The sequence below is a fragment of the Eurosta solidaginis genome, chromosome 3, assembly GCF_040869045.1.
Source record: "Eurosta solidaginis isolate ZX-2024a chromosome 3, ASM4086904v1, whole genome shotgun sequence".
Classification (NCBI taxonomy): domain Eukaryota; kingdom Metazoa; phylum Arthropoda; class Insecta; order Diptera; family Tephritidae; genus Eurosta; species Eurosta solidaginis.
In genome coordinates, this window is record NC_090321.1 from 238979795 (window position 1) to 239007057 (window position 27263).

Below are 27263 nucleotides of genomic sequence, written 5' to 3' on the forward strand. Positions count from 1 at the left end.
CTTTTAACGATGCGATTTTTCCTGCAACAACTTTTGAGTTGTCAGGTTTTATTCTACCTTTTAATGCATCTTTTATTTGTTGAATTGTTGTTACTTCATTTGGAATTGCCTCACGCGCTTTCCCTTCTAACTTGGATTTTATAAACGAAATGAAAGTATTTGTCAAATTTTCTTCCATCAAATCTTCTATCAAAACTATTTTATCTATAAAGGATGCAAGTGAAAGCGGATCGCCGCTGTAGTTTTCTCTAATTATGGATGCACACATAGTAATAAAAGTTTTCTTTTGCTCTGAAGTCGCCATTGTTGGTTGTTCTTCGCTAATTGTGTCTAAATTATTATTGTGGAGTGAATTGGAAAATCCAGGGAAATCCTCAAGAAAAGATACGTGACTTTTTTTAATAATACTAGCTTTGTAAGCTGAAGTTGTCGATGCGTCGGATAATTCTTCCTCAGTGTCAAAATCCGAACTTGATTCGCTTTCTTGTATTAATTCAGAAAGATCTTTGGGTATTTTTATATTGCAGTTAATTCTAGAAAAACATTTAGTGAGTTGTTCTCTGCACTTTGACAAACTTTCGATTATTGAACTAGGCTTATCTCGATTTTCAAAATATGAATTTACTTGTATTATGATTTGGTTATAGCTTTTAATTAAAGCATCTTCATATTCTATTGATTTTTTCGCTGAGATAGATCGGTTATTTAAAACTCGTTTAGTAACTTTAGTGAAATTAGAGCGTAAATTTTTGAAATTGGAATCAAAATCTGACATTTGACAACTGACATCTGAAAACTTTATTACATTTATTGAAAATGTTTACCTCCGTGGCAGAAAAAAAATGTTTCATAAAAAAAATTCGGAAAAATGTTAAAACTAACGCTGTAGGCACTGTTTATATAAGAATGAATTTGAAACTATTCATTCGCTCAGTAATTGTGGTTTGTAATTTAAAAAAAAATTTTTTTTTTTGTTTAAAAATCAGAGAATATTCGAAATATTCAAAATCGATGAGTTAATTGGTAAATCGTAAAGATTCGCATATTCGAAAGGCACTGTATTTAAGACTTATTTTGTAAATGCAAGTGAATGTTGAAATATTTTAACCGCACTGTATTCGTTTAATAATGCAAAGAGAAAAAACTGTTGGGATATTTGAAAGACACTGTATATAATACACAGTTTGAAAAGAGTCGCAAATGTAAGATATGTTGAAATATTTGGAATACACTGTATTCGTGTGATGCTTCGAAGGAATTGTTAACTATTTGAATGGCACTGTATTTGTTGCAAAAAAAAATATGTAAATGTTTAGACATCTATGATGCTTAATTTCCGAAGAAATAATTGGAAAAAGAGAAAAGTAAGCTTTCACCGATAAAATAAATTTTCACCATTACTCTGATTGACTGTAACCCGTCTATGTTGATATTTAAAGTCAATGAGAATTTTTCAAAATTGATTAGGTTTGAATAACTATCGCAAAATTTTGGCGAAAAGATTTGATATTTTTGGTATTATACATATAAAATTGATGTATAATTTGCGTTTCAAAAAGGTTTTAAAAAATGTATAAATTTGAAAAAATATTTTTTCGATTGTATTTATTACGAAGCAGTGTTCGCATTTAAAATAAAAAATTCAAGTTCCATATTAATGTTCGAAAAAGAAAGAATATAGTAATATATGCGTGATAATATGCATGTGATGGCCGTATATTTGAAATTATATTTAATGTGCATTCGAATTTTTGGCGATATTTAAATGTTTATATGTTTATATTTCAATATAATTGTTTTATGTATGTAAGTAATTTGAAAAATTCAATTTCTTAATTTAATTAGTTTAACATGTTATTGTCTTTAAAGTAGAAAAAGTATGTTGCTACATGCGTAGTAAACAAATGTTTAAGAAAAGTATGTTTATAATCAAAAGTGTCAAATTGTGTTGCTACATGCGAAGGCTACATGTGTATTACGAAAAATTGTTGCTAAGTTTATAGTATACATGTATTTATACTGAGAAAGCCAAACTACCTACGTATGTACAAAGTTAAAATTTTATATACGTATATTTTAAGGTACTGTACCGCCCTTTTTTCTGCTTTGCTTGCTGCCTTTGCTTGTATACTGCTGAAATTTGTTGTTGTTGTCTTCCTTTGCTGCCGTTACCCACTGATGCTTTTTCTGCTTCTCTGCCTCTCATTCTTGCTTCTGTCTTTTTGCTTCTTTTGCTTTCTCGAATTTTTGTGGATGAGTAAATGGCTTGGGGTTATATTTAACCGCTATTAACGGTGCTCTGTAAAGGCGTCACTGGTGGTTGTGCTTATCATCACCGTTATGGCATAGTACAGCCAGTTCAAAAAAATTTTAACATATATGTGTATGTATGTATGTAACACCACAATTTTCCAATAACTTTCTTTCTTTTTAGTATATTAAATGTATGTATATTTTGGATTTTGTTCCAAAATTTTTGTAAAAGTCCACTTTTAGTTTTAAATTTGGTTTTTATTTACCATTTAAAATTTTTTGAAATTGTATTGGTTTTTGTAATTTATAACTCTTTTTTTTTTTGTAGGTTTTTGAAAATTTTATGAATTTTTTCTTTTTTTTTTTTGTAGATTTTGAAATTTTATACTTTTTTTTTTGTAGTTTTTGGAATTTTATATTTGTTTTGTAGGTTTGCAATTTCATGATTTTGTATTTTTGAAGTTTTATTAAAAAATTGTTAGTAGTCTTTTTGAAATTTTGTAATTTTTTTGTAGACTTTTTGTAATTTTGTAGAATTTTTTTTTGTAGTCTTTTTATAATTTTATAACTTTTTTGTATTTTTTTGAAATTTTATATTTTTTTTGGAATTTTATATATTTTTGTATTTTTTTTGTAATTTTTCGTAAATTTTTGAAATTATCTTACTTCGAGTAATTTTCTTTTTTGCATATATTTTATGAATTTTGCAAAAAAATTTTCTTCATATTGGCACAACCACCACGCACTTTTCCGTCGCAACCACCACGCACATATTCTTCCGGATTTTATTTTTAATTATGCTGCTTTTGTAGTGCAGGGAATTTTTTCCTTCCCCGACGCCAGTTTTTGCCGCAGGCATGGCCACGGTCGCCATGTAAGATGACCATCGTGGTCATCTTTATTCTTGCGTCGTAGTTGACGCAGGTTATCGCCCAAAAAAGCTTTAACGCAACTTGAGTGAAGCACACAATATTAATTGCGTAGACTTCTCGCACATACACTGCTTCTAATACCAAAACAAGAAACTGACGAACTTTACTTTTTAAATATAGTCTTTTTAAAATATTTTATTTGTTGAATATAAAGATGTTCACAAACTTAGAAAATTTAATATATATATATATATATATATATATGTGAGCTGCTGAAAACTTTTTTGCTTCTTTTCAAGTTGAATGCGCGAAATTAATTGGCGTCATTCGAAGTGACGTTTATGAAGGTAACCCTCATGGTGAGTGATTGGTGTGGTCAAAAAATTGACGTGGTTAATATTTAATGATTGATGTTATGGTCACTCAACACTTATCATAAGGGTTGCCTTACATTGGTACCGTTGTCTTCGTCTACGATGTTTGTGACATTGGTTTTTGGAGAGGAAGAACCCTACTCCATCATAGACGTTTGCCGTATCTATGCAGTGCGTCTCCATTAATTCCTCAAGGGCTTCCTTCTGTTGCTTACAGCTTGTTTGATCTATATACATAGAATTTTTCAAAGTCTATTTATGGTCCCCAAAGTAATCTTGAAAAGCCTTGAAGACAAATCCGAAATGGTTCTAAAGTGATACCGAAACGGTGTCTGAGAGGACTCCGATAAGTGGGAAAGGGAGTGTTATAGATGTTGATAGTCCTTTGCGAATATATATCCGGTACCTTCCGGTAACAAAGCAGCATTAAGGTACTAGACCGACCATCTTGGGAATGTTTTAAACTTTCTAGGCCATACCGACCTCGCCACCCCCTATTTCCATGAGGAACTTGCTAAATATGTATATGATACACTCATATTTGTAACAGGATTTCCCCCGCGTAGGTGAGGTTGGCAATTGGGTTGTGGGAGCTTTGAAGCTATAAAGCTTTCTATTGCGTTTATTAACCCATTGCATCACCAAACCCTTCGGGGAGTGGGGAGGGGGCGCAACACTAATTGAGTCAACGGTAGACCTTTTCAATCTACCTGAGAGAAACCAATAGAAGACAGAGGTTTAATATGACCAATCAAGCAGGAAAGCCGTCGACAGAAGCGCAGGGTTGCAAAATTTCTAGGGTGATGTGCAATTCTTACAGTATAAGACTCACAAAGTATTTCATATCTCTGAATAGAGAAAACATAAGGCTCATGCTGCAGGAAGTAACGGCTGAGCATGTTATGTGTTCATATCCTGCTCTCGCCAGGTCAAGGCTCCAGCTATTAGGGGCGGCAGAGTTCTAGTATTTGCCAAGACGACGGAGTTGTCCTTTAACGTTCCGCAGTTGATAGGGGTTCTTCTCTTCACTTGAAGGGCGTCTATGCGATTTGGAACTCAAGGTTCAATAGTTGCAGTGATCAATTATATGCTAAGGAGTAGGGAGACATACTAGCGCCTCTTTTGTGGATACTGTTAGTTATGAAATTCCAGCATATTAAAGGCAGAAGGAACGAAGGTAGTCGCCTACGTAGAAAACAAAGTGATTTTAATCACAAATTAATTCCTGCCAACGATTTGCGAGCTCACAGAAATAACACTTTGCGGCATTTCGCGCTGGGCAGGGAAAAATTTAGGTAAATCCAACAAAAATGGAACTTGTTCTCTTCAGCAGAAAAACAAAATCTTCCTTCTTCAAATTATCGGAATTAAGCCGTACAACCATAAATCTTTCCTCTTGAAGCTGGAAGAAGGAATCGGCGCTTTTGAGCCTTTAGGTGACTGACAGTCAATAACATACCGCCATCATGTTCTTTTCACGTCTTAAACAAGCAGCAAATCTGATAGATAACTATTTAATTTGGGAACTAATTCATGTACTGAGTGACAAGGGCCGGTTGCCATTATCGTGCAGTCGCCGGCATGGGAAATGTTGGTAGCTCGTTGTGGTTGTGAAGCCTTGATATGTACAAATTACACAGTAGGGGGATAAGAGACCAACGTACGCCTCCCGCTGTGAAGATCTTCTAGGTTTTGAAGTTGCGTTCCTTAACTGAACCTTCGCTTGCCACCACTCAGATAATTTGCGGTCAATCTTTTTAGAATAGGGCGAAGGGGTGCACCATTTATGTCTTGGAGAACTGTGCGGTGATTGAATGTGTCAAAAGTCTTGGAAAGGTCAAGTGCCACGAGTACCGTCGTATGGTGGAGTTTTGGGTGGTTCAGTCTGCAATTTATCTGAGCGTTAAAGGCGTTTAGCTCGGTGGTAGTTGCTATACATTTAACGGAAGTCATGCCGTTGGCTGGCTAACCTAAGACTTGCGTTTGAATGGAGCAAGCAAAACGGTTTGCTACTTCTTCGCTTCTGACTAAACGAACGATAACGACTCACCATCGTTAGCACGGTTTCCCGGGGTTGGTACTGTGATTATCTGTTCAATTATTCCTTACTCTGTCTGAGCCAATTGATTAAGAAGGCTTGACCTCCTCATGGTATCATTAATCTGCGGAAGTAACAGTTAGGTGTACGAACTGTTTTGTTTAGGGCTATTGATTATTGACATTGAAATTTGGACTTGATGACTTTGGGCTGGTAGGTGCGGTATTCTGCCACCTTAGTAGATCAGGGTGAAACCCTATCGAAATGACTGGCAGGCTAATGCTGCACCTGCCCACGTCCCGTTAAAACCGTGGCGGGCCTCAAGGTACGTTCCGGCTCCGTCGCCGTTAAGTTGGTGGTGCAGGTGCGGTTGAAAATTTTCCCGCTTCGCGTCCGGTCTGGCTCTGAACGCATTACTCATAAGGTAATGCGTTAACCCTCGCGTGGCCTCCCTGCGGAGCATAGATAACAACGAGACCGTTGAAGGGCGAATTCACAATCGGGTCCGGATAGCGGCCTTGAGGGGGGACTTTTTAGAATGGACACGGCTAATACGAATCCGCCAAGGATGGGGTGCGGAAGAAGAGCGGTTTTGATGGAAATCCGTCAAATCAATCTTCAGCACTCTAGGGCGGCTTCCGCAGATTTGTTGCTCTGCCTTGAAAAAGGCGGAGTGGGTATAGTCCTTTTCCAGGAGCCGTGGCTGAGTAGTAACGGCAGTAAGATTTATGGATTAAGATCTGGAAAATTCAACACCTTGATGCATGGCGAAGCTTCTGCGAAAACGTAGAAGGCTGCAATGAATCCGCGAGGCTTAGAAAAATACTCTATAGGAATCCCTCTCCTCTGGGGTATCTGAAAGATGATGGGGGGGACTTGATCGATGAGTAGCGAGGAGCCCCTAAAGCTTTTACTGGACAATCATTTTCCCGATGTCCCAGTTGCGCAGGGATCTTCGCCTGCATGGTCGGCGGTCGTTGGCCATGCAGAAGTGCCTGCCATTCCAATACGGGAAAGTCAAATAACCTGGGCTATATAGTCGTTCAAGCCTTATAAGTCTCCGGGCCCGGATGGAATCATTCCTGCGCAACTTCAAAAGTCTTTGGGGATTTCCTGCCGCTGGTTGGCCATCATCTACACTAACTGCCTCAGACTTAACTATATCCCGAAATCTTGGCACACGGTTAGGGTTATTTTCATTCCGAAGGCCGGCAGAAGCTCTCATGTATCACCTAAGGATTTCAGGCCAATCAGTCTCTCGTCGTATAGAAAAAGAAACCCTTTTAAAAATAAGCTTTTATTATTGGTTAATAAAATTAACTAAAAAGTAAAAAATAAATTGACTGTAAAGAAATATAACACTTTATAAGTTCATTTTAACCTTTAACGATAATTAGGCTTTTTCGACTGCGACAAAAAAATTCCATATTGTACATAATTATATATTTTTAACATTAATACTTTACACCTAAATTATTAAATCTTACAGTCCTTGGACCACCTTGGACCGTTTTCGATATATTTCTTCAAAGCATTCCTTTTAATAAAGGTAACATCTCTGCCGAATTTTGTTACGATAGGTTTAACGATTTTTGATTTATGATTAATAATATTGGTAAAATTGATTTTATCACAAGTGGGCGGTGCCACGCCCATTTAAAAAAAATTTCAAATTTTTATTAAGAGTCTCAACGTAAGTTCACACGTCAAATTCAACATTCTAGGTGTATTGTTTACTAAATAATCAGGTTTTTTGTGTTTTCCAAAATGTTACATATATAAAAAGTGGGCGTGGTTATCATCCGATTTCGCTCATTTTCAATACCAATCTATTTTGGGTCCAGATAAGCTCGTGTACCAAATTGAGTTACAATATCTCAATATTTACTCAAGTTATCGCGTTAACGGACAGACTAACATGGCTCAATCAAATCTTTTTTTGACACTGATGATTTTTATATATGGAAGTCTATATCTATCTCGATTCCTTTTTACCTGTACAACCAACCGTTATCCAATCAAAGTTAATATACTCTGTGTGCAAAGCACGCTGAGTATAAAAATCGTCGGCCGAACTAGGGTTAAAGGCTCTTCCGTTTAGATTCAGCAAAACTCGCCGTCCCGGAGAATCAGACTGGCTGCATCTGCACTGTAATCATCAGTGAAATACGAAATCTCCAACGGCACTAGGGCCGGGTAAAGAATGTGGGTAGTAGACTTCCGAGCCATTTCAAGAAACCAATTTGTATTATACTCAGCAAGAATCGGTGGTCTCGGAGGACGCCGTTGTAGAAATAGGACTGGCACAAGGTTCGGTATTGGCCCCAGACCTATTTAACATTTATATTAATGATATATCCTTAGCATTGAAATGCAGCAAAATTAGGTTCTTTGCGGATGATGCCCGACTAGAAATAACTGAATTAGACTTAACGGTAGATAAGGGTAAAATGCAAGAAGATCTAAATTCACTATACAGGTGGCTTTGCAGTAATAAGCTAAAATTAAATGTTAACAAAACAGACTTTATGATTATATCCAGAACGATTAATAAAGATTCGCCGATAATTTATCTAGAAATTATGAATACAAAAATTGAGGAAGTACAAATGTTTAAGTATTTAGGGGCACAGATTGACAGCAAGTTAAAGCTTAATGATCACATTGAATATATGGTTGCTAAAATTGCCATGAAAATTAGATTCTGGAAGAGATCATGTAAATATATAAGTAAAAAATATAAACTGGACGTCTAGAGATCCATAATTGAGCCGCACTTTATACACTGTCCAACAATATTTTCTTATTGCTAGTGATGCTCAACTAGATAAATTACAGGTTATGCAAAATAAAGCTATCAGATTTACCCTTAAGCTGCCATATGACACTCTAATAAAAACTATGTTCGAAACACTTAAATGGCTTAGTGTAAGACAGCTTCTTTTTTACCACAGTATGAAATTTGTGTTTAATATGAAGACTGGTATGTTGCCTGAGTACTTGAGTAATAAACTAATTTATGTTGATGAGACCCAATCTAACGTAGTCAGGTAAAACAATAATCTTAGACTTCCTCTCTTCAAAACACAACTGACCAAGCAAAATATATTTCATAAAGGCTTAAAAAGTTTTAACGAACTTCCAAATCATATAAAAAATAGTAATAATTAGAAAACATTCAAAAAAAAATTGCTAGACCACTGTAAAACTCTTCCGCTAAGGTAAACCAGTTATAATGTCCTAATTTTTTTTTGGATTTTTCATGTACGGACACATGATGGGGTATGCACAACCAGATAAGCCTTAACCTGCCGAATGATGAACCGAAAATGGATCGCCCGAAAGGAAAAAATTCGTACAAAAATCATGTCAGAAAACGAGAGATTGGCGACAAAACCTCGAAATCGCAGTCTCAGACCGACAGTTGCTTCGTTGGTGGGACTAACGCCCTTTCAGCGTTATTTGGGACAAGGTTGGAAACACGTTCTCTCCAACCTTCAAATTAATAGGCCGCAAAAACAAACAATTAAATAAATAATTAAGTAACGAAAATAAGCTAAACACAGGTTGGAACAGGGAGGATTGGAAACACGTCCTTTTCAACCTACCATTATATGTTGACCTGTGCTGATCGGAATCTTCATGCATTCCGACAGCGTCATAATTAACAAAGTTGAGGGGTGATTGGATACACGTTATTTCCAACATCTAAATACATGTTTAACTGTGTAGATCAGAGACTAATCCGATCACTTAAAGTACCAATTTAAAAGCAAAATATATGTTCCATATTTTGTTGGCTTATGCTGGGAGCGCTGGAGGATTGGAAACGCGTCAATTCCAACCTCCCTTAAAAGAGTGGCTCCCAGACTCGTATGTTTGTCACGCTAGTAAATATGCTGATCGGAATCACAAGGCATTCCGACAGCATATTCAATGGAACTAAGTGATTGTAATAATGAATTGTGTTTGGTAGTTTAAGTTTTAGGCCTAATCAGCCGTAATAATGAATAAATAATAGTAATAATAATAGCTAAGTCTTCTAAGAGCGAGGAAGTGAAGGTATGTATATTAGCTGATGGCAATTGCGTAATGAACTATAGATTGACGGTGTTAGCAAGTTCTTTGCAAGTGTTTATCCAAAAAATTCACAGAGTGGCAGTCTTCTCTGCTGGAATACGCGGAAAGTAACGAGCGATATAGAGCATATGCAGGCGAAGCGTATGTAAATACGTGGGCTGCAAGCCTGTAGTTTGGCGTATTATAGGGAAGGAAGATCAATTTATTTATGAATAATCTAAGAAGTTTCTCAACTTGGTCGAATTCGTTAGGCTCCCATACCTGCGCGTAATTAAACATATTGGAGCTGGAAGCAGCCTCGAAGATTTATATTTTCTGCGACAAAGAGATAGATGGTAAAGATATGCGGTGCATCTCTTGATTGGTTGTCTCTAATGTACTACAGTATTGAATTAAACTAAAACTTTTCGGTAAATGCTACTGCGGCTCTGTTGTAAGGGAGTAATATTCCGCCGAATCCCTCCGAATTTTAAGAGGAAATTGAAAATCCGGAAAATATCTGCGACGGTTCATTATTCATTTAAGTATTAGATAGAAATATGCCATGCGGCTATAGTGCTGTAGCAAGCGAGCAGTGCCTCCTCCCTTGACCGTATTGGGTTATTTCAGTCGATAAGACTCTACTTGTTCAGCTATCTAAGCATGTTGCTAATGTTTTATAATCAGCAAAGAAGTATCGAATGAACCAATGGACTTACAGGCTTTGGTCTTCCAGACTCACCGAAGAATAGAGGAAAGGACTGCTTCATTCGTTTTTTTTGCCTATGTAACTGCCTAGTGCACCGAGGGATACATAATATACATATAATAGACATACCATCAAGTTTCATTGAGTTTAGCCATGATTTTTCAAATTTTTTTTTTTTTAGCACCGAAGAAGCTACATGATACTGAATTAAATACGGCTATGTTAGCAAGCTTTCTTATACCTGCTTCTATATTGTGCTGCCACAGACGGAGAGTAGATGGGCAAAAACATAGCAATTTCTCGATTTATTGGGATTATTTAAAACTTGCTTTCTGGACGGTCTCGGTACTGTTTTCAAGATCATATCTTGGTATATCGTAATAATTTTATGTTGTGTTTTCTTCGTGTGAACTGAGCCGCGGGTGTGGGCTAGTTTAATGAATATGTAAAAGATGAGCAAAGGTAACAATCCATAACAAATTAGCTTCTCTTTAACACTTAACACAAGATCTTGATTATGTTAGCTCACTCAAATTCGAGCAATGTTGTTAGTCAAAGTTTAGTGCACTGCCCCCAACTATGGTTTTGTAGCAGTAAACAAAAGAACAAATTAGCAGTTTGGAAACAGATAGACCTAATTAAGTGGACCCTTTGTACTTTTCTGTATTTATTCATTAAGACGGCCATTGTATGGATATCAAATTAATAACACAATTCAACTCTGCAAATACATACATATATAAACAAAGAGTTACTAGGAAATTTTCTGTTGAAAAAGTAGTACAAAATATATTGTCAAGGCTGATCTCATTTTATTTCGCTGGAATATGCATAAATACCTCGAATTTTTTATACAAACAGAGCACAATATGTTTCTTCAACTAATTAAAAAAAAAGTGTTTTGACCAAATAATCAGATACGGCTTATGACTTATGCTATTGCGTACAACGAACCACTTGAATAAATAAAGTAAAGTAGATACTAGCGACAATAGCAGGGCATGTCGTGTGTCGTACCACGTGTTAAATAAAATACTAACGAGCTACCAAAGTTCATTTAATAAAAGGTCTCTAATTTTAAAGCTATCCGCGAAAAACTTGGCCAGCGACTCGAAGTTAAATCCATTTAAACTGGCAACTACTTTGGCCAAATGTAAAGTTCTTTCACTAAAGTAAAGGAAACTAAAGTTGTTATATGTATATCGGACATGTACCAGTTACATACTGTGGAAAATGGAGACGATAGGTTTTTAAAGGTTCTTCCGTTTAGTTTCAGCAAACCTCCCAGTGCCCGAAGAATCAGTCTGGCTGCATATGCACGGCAATCATCAGTGAAGTACGAAATCTCCAACGGCACTAGGGCCGCGTAAAGTTCGTGGGTAGTAGATATCCGAGCCGTTTCAATGAACCAATTTGTATTATACTCAGCTAAGCGTTCTAAGATGGAAGGAAGTGAAGACCTGTATATTAGCTGATGGCAGTTGCGTAATGAAAGGTAGATTGACTGTGTTAGCAAGTTCTTTCCAAGTACTTACTTACTTACTTAATTGGCGCTTAACCGTCTAAATGGTTATGGCCGTCCAATAAGGCGCGCCAGTCGCTCCTTCGCTCCGCCAACCGGCGCCAATTGGTCACACCAAGGGAGTTTAAATGGTTTTCCACCTGGTCCTTCCAACGGAGTGCGGGCCGCCCTCTACCTCTGCTTCCATAGGCGGGTTCCGATAGAAACACTTTCTTGGCGGGAGCATCATTCGCATAACATGGCCTAGCCAGCGCAGTCGCTGCCTTTTAATTCGCTGGACTATGTTGATGTCTGCGTATAGCTCGTACAGCTCATCATTAAATCTTCTTCGGTACTCGCCATCGCCAATGCGTAGAGGTTCATAAATCTTTCGAAGAACTTTTCTCTCGAACACTCCCAAAGCCGCTGCATCTGCTGTTGTCATGGTCCATGCTTCTGCCCCATAGAGCAGGACGGGTACGATAAGTGACTTGTAGAGTATGATTTTCGTTCGCCGAGAGAGGACTTTACTTTTCAATTGCCTACCTAGTCCAAAGTAGCATTTATTGGCAAGATTGATTCTTCGCTGGATTTCAGTGCTGATGTTGTTGCTAGTGTTGATGCTGGTTCCCAAATAAACGAAGTCTTTTACTATTTCAAAATTATGGCTGCCAACAGTAGCGTGGTTGCCAAGGCGCATATACGCTGACTCTTTGCTCGATGACAGCAGGTACTTCGTTTTGTCCTCATTCACCATCAAACCCATCTTTACCGCTTCTTTTTCCAGTTTTGAGTAAGCAGAACTAACAGTGCGGGTTTTTAGGCCGATGATATCAATGTCATCAGCATATGCCAGTAATTGCACGCTTTTATAGTATATTGTTCCAGTGCGGTTAAGTTCTGCAGCTAGTATAATTTTATCCAGCATAAAATTAAAGAAATCGCACGATAGGGGGTCACTCTGTCTGAAACCTCGTTTAGTTTCGAACGGCTCGGAGAGGTCCTTCCTAATTCTGACTGAGCTGATGGTGTTGCTCAACGTCATTTTGCACAGCCGTCTAATGTGTGTAGATTCTCTTTTCATGGGTTTTTTCCAAGATTTGGCGCATTGTGAAAATCTGGTCGATGGTAGATTTACCAGGTCTGAAGCCGCACTGATAAGGTCCAATCAGCCGGTTCACGGTGGGCTTCAATCTTTCGCACAATACACTTGAAAGGACCTTATATGCGATATTAAGAAGGCTGATTCCACGATAGTTGGTGCATTTTGCAGTATCCCCCTTCTTGTGGACTGGGCAAAGAACACTTAGATTCCAACGGTCGGGCATGCTTTCGTCCGCCCATATTTTGCCAAGAATCTGCTGCATGCGCCTTACCAACTCCTCGCCGCCGAACTTGAATAGCTCCGCAGGCAATCCATCAGCGCCCACGTCCTTGTTGTTTTTCAATCTGGTTATTGCTATTCTAACTTCGTCATAATCGGGCGGGGGGGACACATATTCCATCATCATCGATTGCGGGATCGGGTTCTTCATCTCTGCGCGGTGAATTGCTGCCTCCATTTCCAAGTGTTTATCCAATAAATCCACAGATTGGCAGTCTTGGCAGCTGGAATACGCGGAAAGTAATGAGCGATATAGAGCATGTGCAGGTGAAGCGTATATAAATACAGGAGCTGCAAGCCTGTTCCCAGATGCAACATATAGTTTGGCGTATTAGAGAGATGGAAGATAAGTTTCCTTATGAATAATCTAAGAAGTTTCTCAACTTGGTCGAATTCATTAGCCACCCACACCTGCACGCCATTAAACAAAATGGAGCTGGAAGCAGATAAAGAGATGCGGTGCAGTAACACCAAAAAGTTGCATCTCTTGATCGGTTCTCTCTAATTTACTGCAGTATTGAATTAAACTAAAACTTTTCGGTCAACGCTACTGCGGTTCTGTGGTAAGGGAGTAATGTTCCAGTGGTTTGGAGTATCGTCCGAATGTATTTCTGTCATGCGAAGCTCTGCCAAAATTTATCTGCAGATGCCGTCAGAATTCACGCCGAATCACTCCGAATTTTAAGAAGAAATTAAAAATCTGGAAAATATCATTATTCATTTAAGTATTAGTTAGAAATATGCCATGCGGCTATAGTGCTGTAGCAAGCGAGCAGAGTCGCCTCCCGTGACCGTATTACTCTAGAAATGGGTTGTTTCAGTCGATAAGACTCTACTTGAATTCCGGGTTCAGCTATTTAAGCATGTTGCTGATGTTTTATGATCAGCAAAGAAGTATCGAATGAACCAATGGACTTGCAGGCTTTGGTATTCCAGATAGTTTCCTGATTCGTCCTTATGCCTGTGTAACTGGCTGGTGCACCGAGGGATACATAATTATAGACATACCATCAAGTTTCGTTGAGTTTAACAAAGAGTTTACTGTTTCTGTTTTTATGTTAGCACAGAAGAAGCTACAGGACTCTGAATTAAGTAAGACAATGTTAGCCTGTATATATATTTCGCTGCCAAAGGCCCAGAGTAGATGGGCAAGGAACATTACAATTCCATCAACCTATTGTCACGTAGCTCAATTTTTCGCAAACACTCCGATTGTATTTCTGTCATGAAAAGCTTCTTAGTGAAAACTCATCTGCCTTGCAGATGCCATACAGAGTCGGCATTAAACATGAAAGTCCCGTCGACCAGTTTTGAGAATAAACTGGAAGGAGCACGATGCAAACAATTATAATTTTGATCTGTAAACCATATAATAAAACATTAACAGAAAAGTAAAGCAAATATGACTTACAACGTTGAGCTATCTTCTCCCACAAAATGTATATTTTCGAGAAAACCTCTGTATTATTTTATAAATACGCCATCAATAAAGAAAAACAAGTATGGAAGGTTAAGTTCGGGTGTAACCGAAAATTACATACTCAGTTGAGAGCTATGGGGACAACATAAGGGAAAATAACCATGTAGGAAAATGAACCGAGGGTAACCGTGGAATGTGTTTGTATGACATGTGTATCAAATGAAAGGCATCAAAGAGTATTTTATGAGGGAGTGGGCCTTATTTCTATAGGTGGACGCCATTTAGGGATATAGTCATAAAGGTGGATCAGGGTGTACTCTAGAATTTGTTTGTACAATATGGGTGTCAAAAGAAAGGTGTTAATGACTATTTTAAAAGGGAGTGATCCTTAGTTCCACAGGTGGACGCCTTTTCGAGATATCGCCATAAAGGTGGACCAGGGGTGACTCTAGAATGTGTTCGTACAACATGGGTATCAAATCAAAGGTATTAATAAGGCTTTTAAAAGGCAGTGGTCGTAGTTGTATATGTGAAGGCGTTTTCCAGATATCGACCAAAATGTGGACCAGGTTGACCCAGAACATCATCGGTTGGATACCACTAATTTATTTATATATATAATACCACGAACAGTATTCCTGCCAAGATTTCAAGGGTTTTTTAATTCGCCCTGCAGAACTTTTTTATTTTATTCTACTTAATGTGGTAGGTGTCACACCCATTTTAAAAATTTTTTTCTAAAGTTATATTTTGCGTCAAAAAACCAATCCAATTAACATCCCAAATTCATCCCTTTTTTCGTATTTGGTATAGAATTATGTCATTTTTTTTTCATTTTTCGTAATTTTCGATATCGAAAAAGTGGGCGTGGTCATAGTCGGATTTCGGCCATTTTTTATACCAATACAAAGTGTGTTCAGATAAGTATGTGAACTGAGGTTAGTAAAGATATATCGATTTTTGCTCAAGTTATCGTGTTAACGGCCGAGCGGAAGGACAGACGGTCGACTGCGTATAAAAACTGGGCGTGGCTTCAACAGATTTCGCCCTTTTTCACAGAAATAAGTCATCGTCCCAGAATCTAAGCCCCTACCAAATTTCACAAGGATTGGTAAATTTTTGTTCGACTTATGGCATTAAAAATATCCTAGACAAATCAAATGAAAAAGGGCGGAGCCACGCCCATTTTGAAATTTTCTTTTATTTTTGCATTTTGACGCACCATATCATTACTGGAGTTGAATGTTGACATAATTTACTTATATACTGTAAAGATATTAAATTTTTTGTTAAAATTTGACTTTAAAAAAAATTTTTTTTTAAAGTGGGCGTGGTCGTTCTCCGCTTTTGCTAATTTTTATGAAGCATACATATAGTAATAGGAGTAACGTTCCTACCAAATTTCATCATGATATTTTCAACGACTGCCAAATTACAGCTTGCAAAATTTTAAATTACCTTCATTTAAAAGTGGGCGGTGCCACGCCCGTTGTCCAAAATTTTACTAATTTTCTATTCTGCATCATAAGTTCAACTCACCTACCAAGTTTCATCGCTTTATCCATCTTTGGTAAAGAATTATCGCACTTTTTCAGTTTTTCGAAATTTTCGATATCGAAAAAGTGGGCGTGGTTATAGTCCGATATCGTTCATTTTAAATAGCGATCTGAGATGAGTGCTCAGGAACCTACATGCCAAATTTCATTAAGATACCCCAAAATTTACTCAAATTATCGTGTTAACGGACGGACGGACGGACATGGCTCAATCAAATTTTTTTTCGATCCTGATGATTTTGATATATGGAAGTCTATATCTATCTCGATTCCTTTATAACTGCACAACCCACCGTTATCCAATCAAAGTTAATATACTCTGTGAGCTCTGCTCAACTGAGTATAAAAAAACAAATAGAAACGAAGATCGGCCTTAAATCTCTTCGGAGGTTATCGAGCCTTGTATTTATTCATTTATAAATTGCCTTTTTAAGAAATTTAGTATAACACCTCTTCTGTTTATCATTGTGTACTTATCGTCGAGACGGCGACTATTTCGCGATTTGTTGGAACTATTTAAAAATTGTTTTCTGGACGGTTTCGGTACTGCTTTCAAGATCATATCTTGGTATATCGTAATAATTTTATGTTGTATTTTCTTCGTGTGAACCTGGGGCGTGTGTAAATGCTCTTTTAATGAATATGTAAAAGATGAAACAAAGTTTCAATTCATAACAAATTAACTTCTCTTTAACACTTAACACAAGATCTTGATTATGTTAGCCCACCTAAAAGCAGTGCTGTTAGTCAAAATTTGGTGGACTGCTCCAAACTATGGTTTTGTAGCAGTAAACAATAGAACAACCTAGCAGTTTGTGAACAGATAAAGCTAATTAAGTGTAGCTATTGTTTATTGTCTTTTTTTTTGTATTTATTCATTAAAAAATAAAGTTATTGTACACATTTCAAATTAATAACACAATTCAACTCTGCGAATACATACATATATAAACAAAGAGTTACTAGGAAATTTTCTGTTGAAAAAGTAGTACAAAATATATTGTCAAGGCTGATCTCATTTTATTTCGCAGGAATATGCATAAAGACCTCGAATTTTTTATACAAATAGAGCAAAATTTGGTTGTTTAACGAATTCAAAAAAAAAAAAGTGTTTTTACTAAAAAGACAGATACAGAGTGTGACTTATGCTATTGCGTACAACGAAACACTTGAATAACTAAAGCAAACCCTACAAAAATCGCGAGTACTCCATGCATGCATGTACTGAGTACTCGCTATGGACCAACCGAGTGCTCCAAAATTAACCACAATACATACAAAAAATATGGTCCAATTAACATTGCGATGTCCTAGGACAGGACCATATACTCCAGCTCCGCATTACATCAGAGTAATCCATGGAGTACCCACAGTCCAATAAACATCGTGTAGTGATTACAATCGTTAAAAACGAGCAATGATCGGCTTACAATATGATCGTGTAGAAACATGAGTTGGTCCATTGCTGCATTACAGTGGAGTATAATGGTAAGTACTCCAGTGGACCACATGATCCAACGATTTTTGCAGGGAAGTAGATACTAGCGACGCACGGTGGGGTATTTGATCAATCTAGTTGGCCAAATTAAACAGCAGTTATTTCTGTTCAAAAAGTGGTTGTCTCACTTCATTTATATGAAAGGAAATATTTGACTGTAAATTGACAGTTTTCCGCACATAATTACTATGGATCCGCCCCTGGTTTCGGATGGACCCGGGGTAATTTTTTGGTATTACAATGAGATATGTCAATATGGGTATCAAGCGAAAAGTACTTTACTCCGCATTTCTCTTGACACTTTTAAGAAGGGTTGCCACTTAGGGGTGCCACCTCGCCTTCTTTTTTATATTTCTTTGTATATCCCTCGGAATTCACACTAATTTTTGAAAATTTTTTCTTCTCAAAGATGTTCAATTTTTCTTTCATGTAGAGAATAAAGCTATCTGCCCTTCGCATGGAAGGAAAGGTGCCTAAGTTCGATTGTAACCGAACATTATATACTCAGCTTGAGCTTCAATTGCACATTTCATTTCAGATAAATTACTTTTCTACATAACACGTGGCACCGCCCGTTTAAAAAAAATGTATCCCCATTCCTCTTACAATAAAACTTGATAAGTGAAATATCATTGATTCAGAACTATTTTTTGCTAAATTATAGCTTATTATTCTAGTCTACGATCCTTTTAAACTTGTTTCTTATCTAAGTTGTCATGTTCTTTAATCGATCCCGTCTATTTTGACAAGAAATGGGAGTGCCACAAAATCCCCGAAAAAAAATCCCCAAACACAAAATCCCCAAGGAAAAAAAATCCCCAAATAAGTAATCCGCAAAATCAAAATCCCCAAAGTAAAAATCCCCAAAATCAAAATCCCCAAACACAAAATCCCAGTGCTATGATAAACATCATGACAGTGTCAAAAATAGGATATCTCTTTCCTCATTCATTCATATTTATGTATTTATATATTCACGTTTTGGCAATACATATTTTTACTTATCCATATATAGGACTGCTAGTCGCTCTAATTCGAACAAGCTAACAGAAGGGTGTACTACGCAGAAGGATATTACCGTGGCGGTAGCCATGGTTATACCACACACCCGGACTTGGCATGGCGTAGCCTAGGGTTATTTTTTATAAGCGCGACCGAAGGCCGCCTACGCAGAAAGTTGGTATGGATTATTAGCCTTTTTGGTCGCGGCGATTATAAACCTAATTTGAATTTATTTCAAACATAAAATGGGGACTTTGTGTTGGGGATTATGAGTTTGGGGATTTTCATTTTAAGGATTTTGATTTTGGGGATTTTGATTTAGGGATTTTGTTTTGCGGATTTTGATTTCGGGGATAACGTGGTAGACCCACCTGAAATATTTTCTGCTATAAGGAAAACATGTGTACACAATTTCATTACGATATGTTAATTTTTCTTCAATTTATGGTTCCCGAAACGTAGAAAATTGCATAGTCATAAAAGGGGCGGTGCCACGCCCATTTTTTTAAATTTGAATTTTTTCCTATTTATTGTTATAAATCCACTGGGGAAATGAAATACCATTGATATAAAGCCCTTTTTTGCAAAAGACATAGCTTATTTTATTCGTCCACGACCCTTTTAAAAATGTTTTATATAAAAGTGGGCGTCGTCCTTAATCGATTTCGTTAGTTTTTCTTAAAAACATTCCTTATGGTAAAGGCAACTTCTCTCCCGAATTTTGTTACGACAGGTTCAACGATTTTTGATTTATGATTAATAATAATTGTAAAATTTATTTTATCACAAGTGGGCGGTGCCACACCCATTTTAAAAAATTGTTCTCAAGATTCTCAACATCAGTCCACACGTCAAATTTCAACATTCTAGGTGTATTATTTACTGAATAATCAGGTTTTTGTGTTTTCCAAAGTGTTATATATATAACAAGTAAGGAAGGTTAAGTTCGGGTGTACCCGAACATTACATACTCAGTTGAGAGCTATGGTGACAACATAAGGGAAAATAACCATGTAGGAAAATGAACCGAGGGAAAACCTGGAATGTGTTTGTATGACATGTGTATCAAATGAAAGGCATTAAAGAGTATTTTATGAGGGAGTGGGCCATAGTTCTATAGGTGGACGCCATTTAGGGATATCGCCATAAAGGTGGATCAGGGTTGACTCTAGAATTTGTTTGTACGATATGGATATCAAATGAAAGGTGCTAATGAGTATTTTAAAAGGGAGTAATCCTTAGTTCCATAGGTGGACGCCGTTTCGAGATATCTCCATAAAGGTGGACCAGGGGTGACCCTAGAATTTGTTTGTACAATATGGGTATCAAACGAAAGGTGTTAATGAGTATTATAAAAGGGAGTGGGCCTTAGTTCTATAGGTGGACGCCGTCTCGAAATATCGCCATAAAGGTGGACCAGGGGTGACTCTAGAATGTGTTTGTACGATATGGGTATCAAATTTAAGGTATTAATGAGGGGTTTAAAAGTGAGTGGTGGTAGTTGTATAGGTGGTCGCCTTTTCGAGATATCGCCATTAAGGTGGACCAGGGGTGACCCTAGAATACGTTTGTATAATATGGGTATCAAACGAAAGGTGTTAATGAGTATTTTAAAAGGGAGTGGGCCTTAGTTCTATAGGTGGACGCCTTTTCGAGGTATCGCTATAAAGATGGACCAGGGGTGACTCTAGACTTTGTTTGTACGATATGGGTATCAAATGAAAGGTGTTAATGAGTATTTTTAAAAGGGAGTGGGCCCTCGTTTTATAGGTGTTCGCCTTTTCGAGATATCGCCATAAAAGTGGACCAGGGGTGACTCTAGAATATGTTTGTACGATATGGGTATCAAATGAAAGATGTTAATGAGTATTTTAAAAGGGCGTGGGGCTTAGTTGTATAGGTGGACGCCTTTTCGAGATATCGCCATAAAGGTGGACCAGGGGTGACTCTAGAATGTGTTTGTACGATATTGGTATCAAATTAAAGGTATTAATGAGAGCTTTAAAAGGGAGTGGTGGTAGTTGTATATGTGAAGGCGTTTTCCAGATATCGACCAAAGTGTGGACCAGGGTGGCCCAGAATATCATCTGTTGGATACCGCTAATTTATTTATATATGTAATACCTGCCAAGATTTCAAGGGTTCTTTATTTCGCCCTGCAGAACTTTTTAATTTTCTTCTACTTAATATGGTAGGTGTCACAACCATTTTACAAAGTTTTTTCCGAAGTTATATTTCGCGTCAATAAACCAATCCAATTACCATGTTTCATCGCTCTTTTCGTATTTGGTATAGAATTATGGCATTTTTTTCATTTTTCGTAATTTTCGATATCGAAAAAGTGGCCGTGGTCATAGTCGGATTTCGTTCATTTTTTATACCAAGATAAAGTGAGTTCAGATAAGTACGTGAACTAAGTTCAGTAAAGATATGTCGATTTTTGCTCAAGTTATCATGTTAACGGCCATGCGGAAGGACAGACGGACGACTGTGTATAAAAACTGGGCGTGGCTTCCACCGATTTCGCCCATTTTCACAGAAAACAGTTAACGTCATAATATATATGCCCCTACCAAATTTCAAAAGGATTGGTAAATTTTTGTTCGACTTATGGCATTAAAAGTATCCTAGACAAATTAAATGAAAAAGGGCGGAGCCACGCCCATTTTGAAATTTTCTTTTAATTTTGTATTTTCTTGCACCATATCATTACTGGGGTTGAATGTTGACATAATTTACTTATATACTGTAAAGATATTAATTTTTTTGTTAAAATTTTACTTTAAAAAAAATTTTTTTTTAAGTGGGCGTGGTCCTTCTCCGATTTTGCTAATTTTTATCAAGCGTACATATAGTAATAGGGGTAACGTTCATGCCAAATTTCATCATGATATCTTCAACGACTGCCAAATTACAGCTTGCAAAACTTTTAAATTACCTTCTTTTAAAAGTGGGCGGTGCCACGCCCATTGTCCAAAATTTTACTTGTTTTCTATTCTGTGTTATAAGGTCAACCCATCTACCAAGTTTCATCGTTTTAGCTTTCTTTGGTAATGAATTATCGCACTTTTTCGGTTTTTCGCAAATTTTCGATATCGAAAAAGTGGGCGTGGTTATGGTTCGATTTCGTTCATTTTAAATAGCGATCTGAGATGAGTGCTCAGGAACCTACGTACCAAATTTCATCAATTTACCTCAAAATTTACTCAAGTTATCGTGTTAACGGACGGACGGACGGACGGACATGGCTCAATCAAATTTTTTTTTCGATCCTGATTATTTTGATATATGGAAGTCTATATCTATCTCGATTCCTTTATACCTGTACAACCAACCGTTATCCAATCAAACTTAATATACTCTGTAAGCTCTGCTCAACTGAGTATAAAAAGCGGGCGTGGTTATCATCCGATTTCGCTCATTTTCAATACCATTCTGGGTCCAGATAAGCACGTGTACCAAATTTGGTGAAGATATCTCAATATTTACTCAAGATATCGTGTTAACGGACAGACGGACGGACGGACGGACATGGCTCAATCAAATTTTTTTCGACACTGATGATTTTGATATACCTATATCTACCTCGATTCCTTTATACCTGTACAACCAACCGTTGTCCAACCAAAGTTAATATACTCTGTGTGCAAAGTACGCTGAGTATAAAAACCTATAAAATGAATAGCAATTTTGAAAGACCTAACCATTGTGAATTCATACAAGTGGCGAATGTTTGATAAAAACGTTCACAATAGTAAACAGCTTGGATCACCTGTTAAATCGCTGTTCGGTTACGTAAATCATTTGATCAATAGTGATTTCCAAACATTTTTGTAGACGACTGATTTATTGAATTATTTATATATTTTAAAATGTTTGCTTAACTGGCTGCTCAAATGTAATCTATTAACTGGATTTTAGAAATGAATATTAATATGTAGTCTTATTTTCTGCATTTACATATAAACGAAAAGCTGATTTGAAACACAAATGGACAATTTTTGGCACTTCAATCTAATAACGGCGAGTAAAAAACAAACCTATCTTGCATTCTCTGCGACAGCCATTCTCCCTGTCAGCTATTATTTGACAAGTAGGTATGGCAATAGAGGAATAGAAAGATTTTTCACTTGTATGAATTCACAATGAACATATCACTCTGCTATTCTGAAATTAATTGAATTAAAAACAAAATACAAAAAATATTGAAAATAAGTTCGAAATTTTCGAAAAGAATTTGAGTTTTCGAACTTTTTCAAATGCATTTTTGTGATTGGTTTGCATAGTTTCAGTCGAAAATAAATAAATAAGATTTCATTTGCCGGAATTTCATAAAATTGCCAGTGATATAATCGTGTTCATGCTGTGCCCACCTACATAGGTATATTGAAGAATAAATAAAAAAAGAAAAAATCTAATTTACTTGTGAAGGAGAAGAAAATAAAAAGTTGGCGTGTTTGGATATTCAACTCCACAGATTCAACAATGGCATAAAAACAAACTGGTATGCCAAGTCTGTAGCCTCATCCAGGATAATTAATTTTAACTCGAATCATCCCTGGACTCATAAAAGAAACACTGCGTTGAACCTGATTGAAAAAATTTATAATCTCAGCGACCAGGAGTTCAGAAAAGAAACCAATGTTAAAATCAAGAATTTTTATACAAAAACGGATTTCCGAGCACCCTAATACAAAAATGGATCACAACAAAAATGAACAATAGCAATTATTCAAATCAGAACACAAAAGCAGATAACCAAAAGAAAATATTTACCGGCATGGCATATGTACCAGGACTAACAGACATGAAAACGTTAGGCACATACATACCCAACAACACTATAGCTTTTGATCATCGACCACATCAAACACTTAATACAATATTTACAAAAACTAAAGACAGAACAAAAAAGGAACAACAACACAACGTTATTTATGAAATTAAATGTAATGGCAAAGAAGGCGAACCCTGCGATAAAATATATATAGGAACAACGAAGCGAGCTTTGGGACTGAGAATAGGCGAACATAAAGCAGACGCAAAAATTTGAAAGATGACGACAGCCTTGGCGCAGCACATCAACAAATTCGATCACTCAGCTGATTTCGACAATACACGAATAATAGATGAGGAAAGCAAAATAAAGAAAAGATTAACGTTGGAAAGGCTTCAAATCCAACAGCAGATAAATAATGCAATGAACTACAAAGAGGATGTAGATAATATTAGCTGTGCATGCAAATGTGTGATAACCAACAATTGACGAACAGCTGGGATAGAGTGTAGATGGTTTTTAAATGTAAAAATTTTATTTATGTTAAATGTATATATTTTTGTAAAAATGTGTAGTTAATTTGCAGTCTACAATTTATGTTATAGCATGTATGTATTATAATTTAGAAAAATATTTTCTAATTATGTTTTCTTGTCAAAATAAATACATAGTCTCCCTGAAGAAGACACAATAACGTGCCGAACCGCGTCGAAGAAAAAAAAGAAAAACTAATGTTTTTGCTTTAAATTGAACGACCAAAAAGCTCTTTCAAATAAATAAAAAAAGAAAAGTTGCATAACAAATACACTCTTTTGACCACAGAACCTCCAAACTGAAAGCATGAATTTTTTGTATCAAAACAAACAAAACAGTTGGTAAATTCAAATAAATATGCAAACGAGAAAAAATAATAATAAAAAACCAATAATTGTAAAGAACTCTAGTACTCGGAGGTGCTAAAGGGAGTTAACGCTAAGACTCCGGCTTTCACGGAGGTGCCAAAGGGAGATTACACTAAGACTCCGGCTTTTCCCGAGAAGATGAGTGATTTTGCAAAGCAGTCACTGACTGTGGCGCTGGTTGATCACAGCAGTCCTTTCAGACAAATAAGGGAGCTTATTAGCTTAATGCTTAAGATGATGCGGTAATAACCAAGTAAGCCCGTTCCAACCTTTGATTGGGGGGATGGTATAATGGTGTGAAGATGATAGCGTGCGACAACATCGCGAGCTTGCGGTGGCTAGAGTAAGTGGTTCCAAACCTCCAAAAGCAAGGCACGAAGGCGCGGGTTGAGGTGGTGGATAAAGCGCAAATCCCCACGGTACCAAAAGTTAAGGTATGGATACCATGCGTGATGAAGTTGGAGGATACACTGCGACTTCTGCAGAATCAGAATCCAAACATACCGTCACAGGATTGGAAGGAACTTTCTGTATCTCGGCCTACCGAGGAAGGTCAGATGTACATCTTCCAATAACAAGCAGGCGGAGGATATTTTGTACATGCAGTTTGCAAAATGTTCTTTGGCACTGGCAAAATTTACATGCGACTCAGGAAAAGAAGTCCCGAGGATAAAAATTCTAACACGCTAGAGGTGGGCGAAGTCGAAAAGGAGCTCAAAAGCCTAAGGGAAAAAAGTCAAGTGGGTCCCCGACGTCACCACGAAGGTGTTAGAAGAGGACCAACCGCCAAATGGTGCTGTGACTGTGACTCGTACAGAGGAACACCCGGCACAACAGTTACGAGAGGCTGAAGGGGGCGTCGCATATTCTAAACCAAAAGGGCAAGGGGACGACGACGACGTCGCGATGAAGGTGCTGGAGGGGGACAAACCGCCCAATGGTGCTGCGAGTCCTACAAATAAACCTCCAACACAGTAAAGTGGCGTCGAGCGAACTCCTAACACTTGAGGGGGGTTCGTTTGACGTGGCGCTGATCCAGGGGCCATGGCTCTCATCGGGAGGAAAGGTTTCTGGACTTAGCGCGCGCGGGTTTGGCGTTTACTATGCGCAAATGGAAAGATCGGTGCGAGCTGTAGTAATGGTAAGGGAACAGCTGCATTCATATATGCTGCCTAATTACACCACTGAGGGCCTCGCAACGGTGGTCGTTGAGCAAAAGAATAAGCAGGCATTTATCCTGGCGTCCTGCTACATGGCCCATGCTGCGAAGGTTCCACCGATGGAGTGCAAAAGCCTAGTACAGGAGGAAGGGCGGTTGGTCATAGGCGCAGATGCAAATGTGCACCACAATGCGTGGGGAGGAGCAGATACGAACGAGAGAGGCGAATCTCTGTTTTGTTACATCCTAGAAAGCAATTTGCAGATAGCCAACAGGGTAAAATGTCCCTACATACATTGGTCCATCATCCAGGAATATTCTGGATATTACATTGAGCTCCGAGCGTGATATATCAAGGTATGATTGGATGGTTCTTGATACACCATCCTTCTCCGACCATGTGTATATCAGCTTCAGCATCCCCTTAAAGAGGGTAGAGAAGGGAGGAACCTTTAGAAACCCTAGGTAAACGAACTGGACTAAATTCCAGAAACATGTAGAAACAAGTAAGGAAGGTTAAGTTCGGGTGTAACCGAACATTACATACTCAGTTGAGAGCTATGGTGACAACATAAGGGAAAATAACCATGAAGGAAAATGAATCGAGGGAAACCCTGGAATGTGTTTGTATGACATGTGTATCAAATGAAAGGCATTAAAGAGTATTTTATGAGGGAGTGGGCCATAGTTCTATAGGTGGACGCCATTTAGGGATATAGCCATAAAGGTGGATCAGGGTTGACTCTAGAATGCGTTTGTACGATATGGGTATCAAATGAAAGGTATTAATGAGTATTTTAAAAGGGCGTGGACCTAAGTTCTATAGATGGACGCCTTTTCGAGATATCGCCGTAAAGATGGACCAGGGGTGACTCTAGAATGCGTTTGTACGATATGGGTATCAAATGAAAGGTGTTAATGAGCATTTTAAAAGGAAGTAATCCTTAGTGCCATAGGTGGACGCCGTTTCGAGATATCGCCATAAAGGTGGGCCAGGGGTGACTCTAGAATTCGTTTGTGCAATATGGGTATCAAACGAAAGGAGTTAATGAGTATTTTAAGAGGGAGTGGGCCTTAGTTCTATAGGTGGACGCATTTTCGAGGTATCGCAATAAAGGTGGACCAGGGGTGACCCTAGAATTTGTTTGTACGATATGGGTATCAAATGAAAGGTGTTAATGAGTATTTTTAAAAGGGAGTGGGCCTTCGTTTTATAGGTGTTCGCCTTTTCGAGATATCGCCATAAAGGTGGACCAGGGGTGACCCTAGAATGAGTTTGTACGATATGGGTATCAAATTAAAGGTATTAATGAGAGTTTTAAAAGGGAGTGGTGGTAGTTGTATATGTGAAGGCGTTTTCCAGATATCGACCAAAATGTGGACCAGGGTGACCCAGAACATCATCTATTGGATACCGCTAATTTATTTATATATGTATGTAATACCTGCCAAGATTTTAAGGGTTTTTTATTTCGCCCTGCAGAACTTTTTCATTTTCTTCTACTTAATACGGTAGGTGTCACAACCATTTTATAAAGTTTTTTCTAAAGTTAATTTCGCGTCAATAAAACAATTCAATTACCTTACCATATTTCATCCCTTTTTTCGTATTTGGTATAGAATTATGGCATTTTTTTCATTTTTCGTAATTTTCGATATCGAAAAAGTGGGCGTGGTCATAGTCGGATTTCGTTCATTTTTCATACCAAGATAAAGTGAGTTCAGATAAGTACGTGAACTGAGTTTAGTAAAGATATAT

The 27263-nt window shown here is 37.4% G+C and overlaps 1 long non-coding RNA gene across 1 annotated transcript in view; it reads left to right on the forward strand.

Annotated features, from left to right (window-relative positions):
- The first annotated feature begins 17173 nt into the window (after positions 1-17173).
- Positions 17174-27263, forward strand: part of LOC137245265 (uncharacterized) — a 28759-nt gene continuing 18669 nt past the window's right edge. Inside the window, exon 1 of the long non-coding RNA XR_010951286.1 lies at positions 17174-17654. This is a non-coding gene — a long non-coding RNA (uncharacterized lncRNA). The remainder of the gene's footprint in view (positions 17655-27263) is intronic.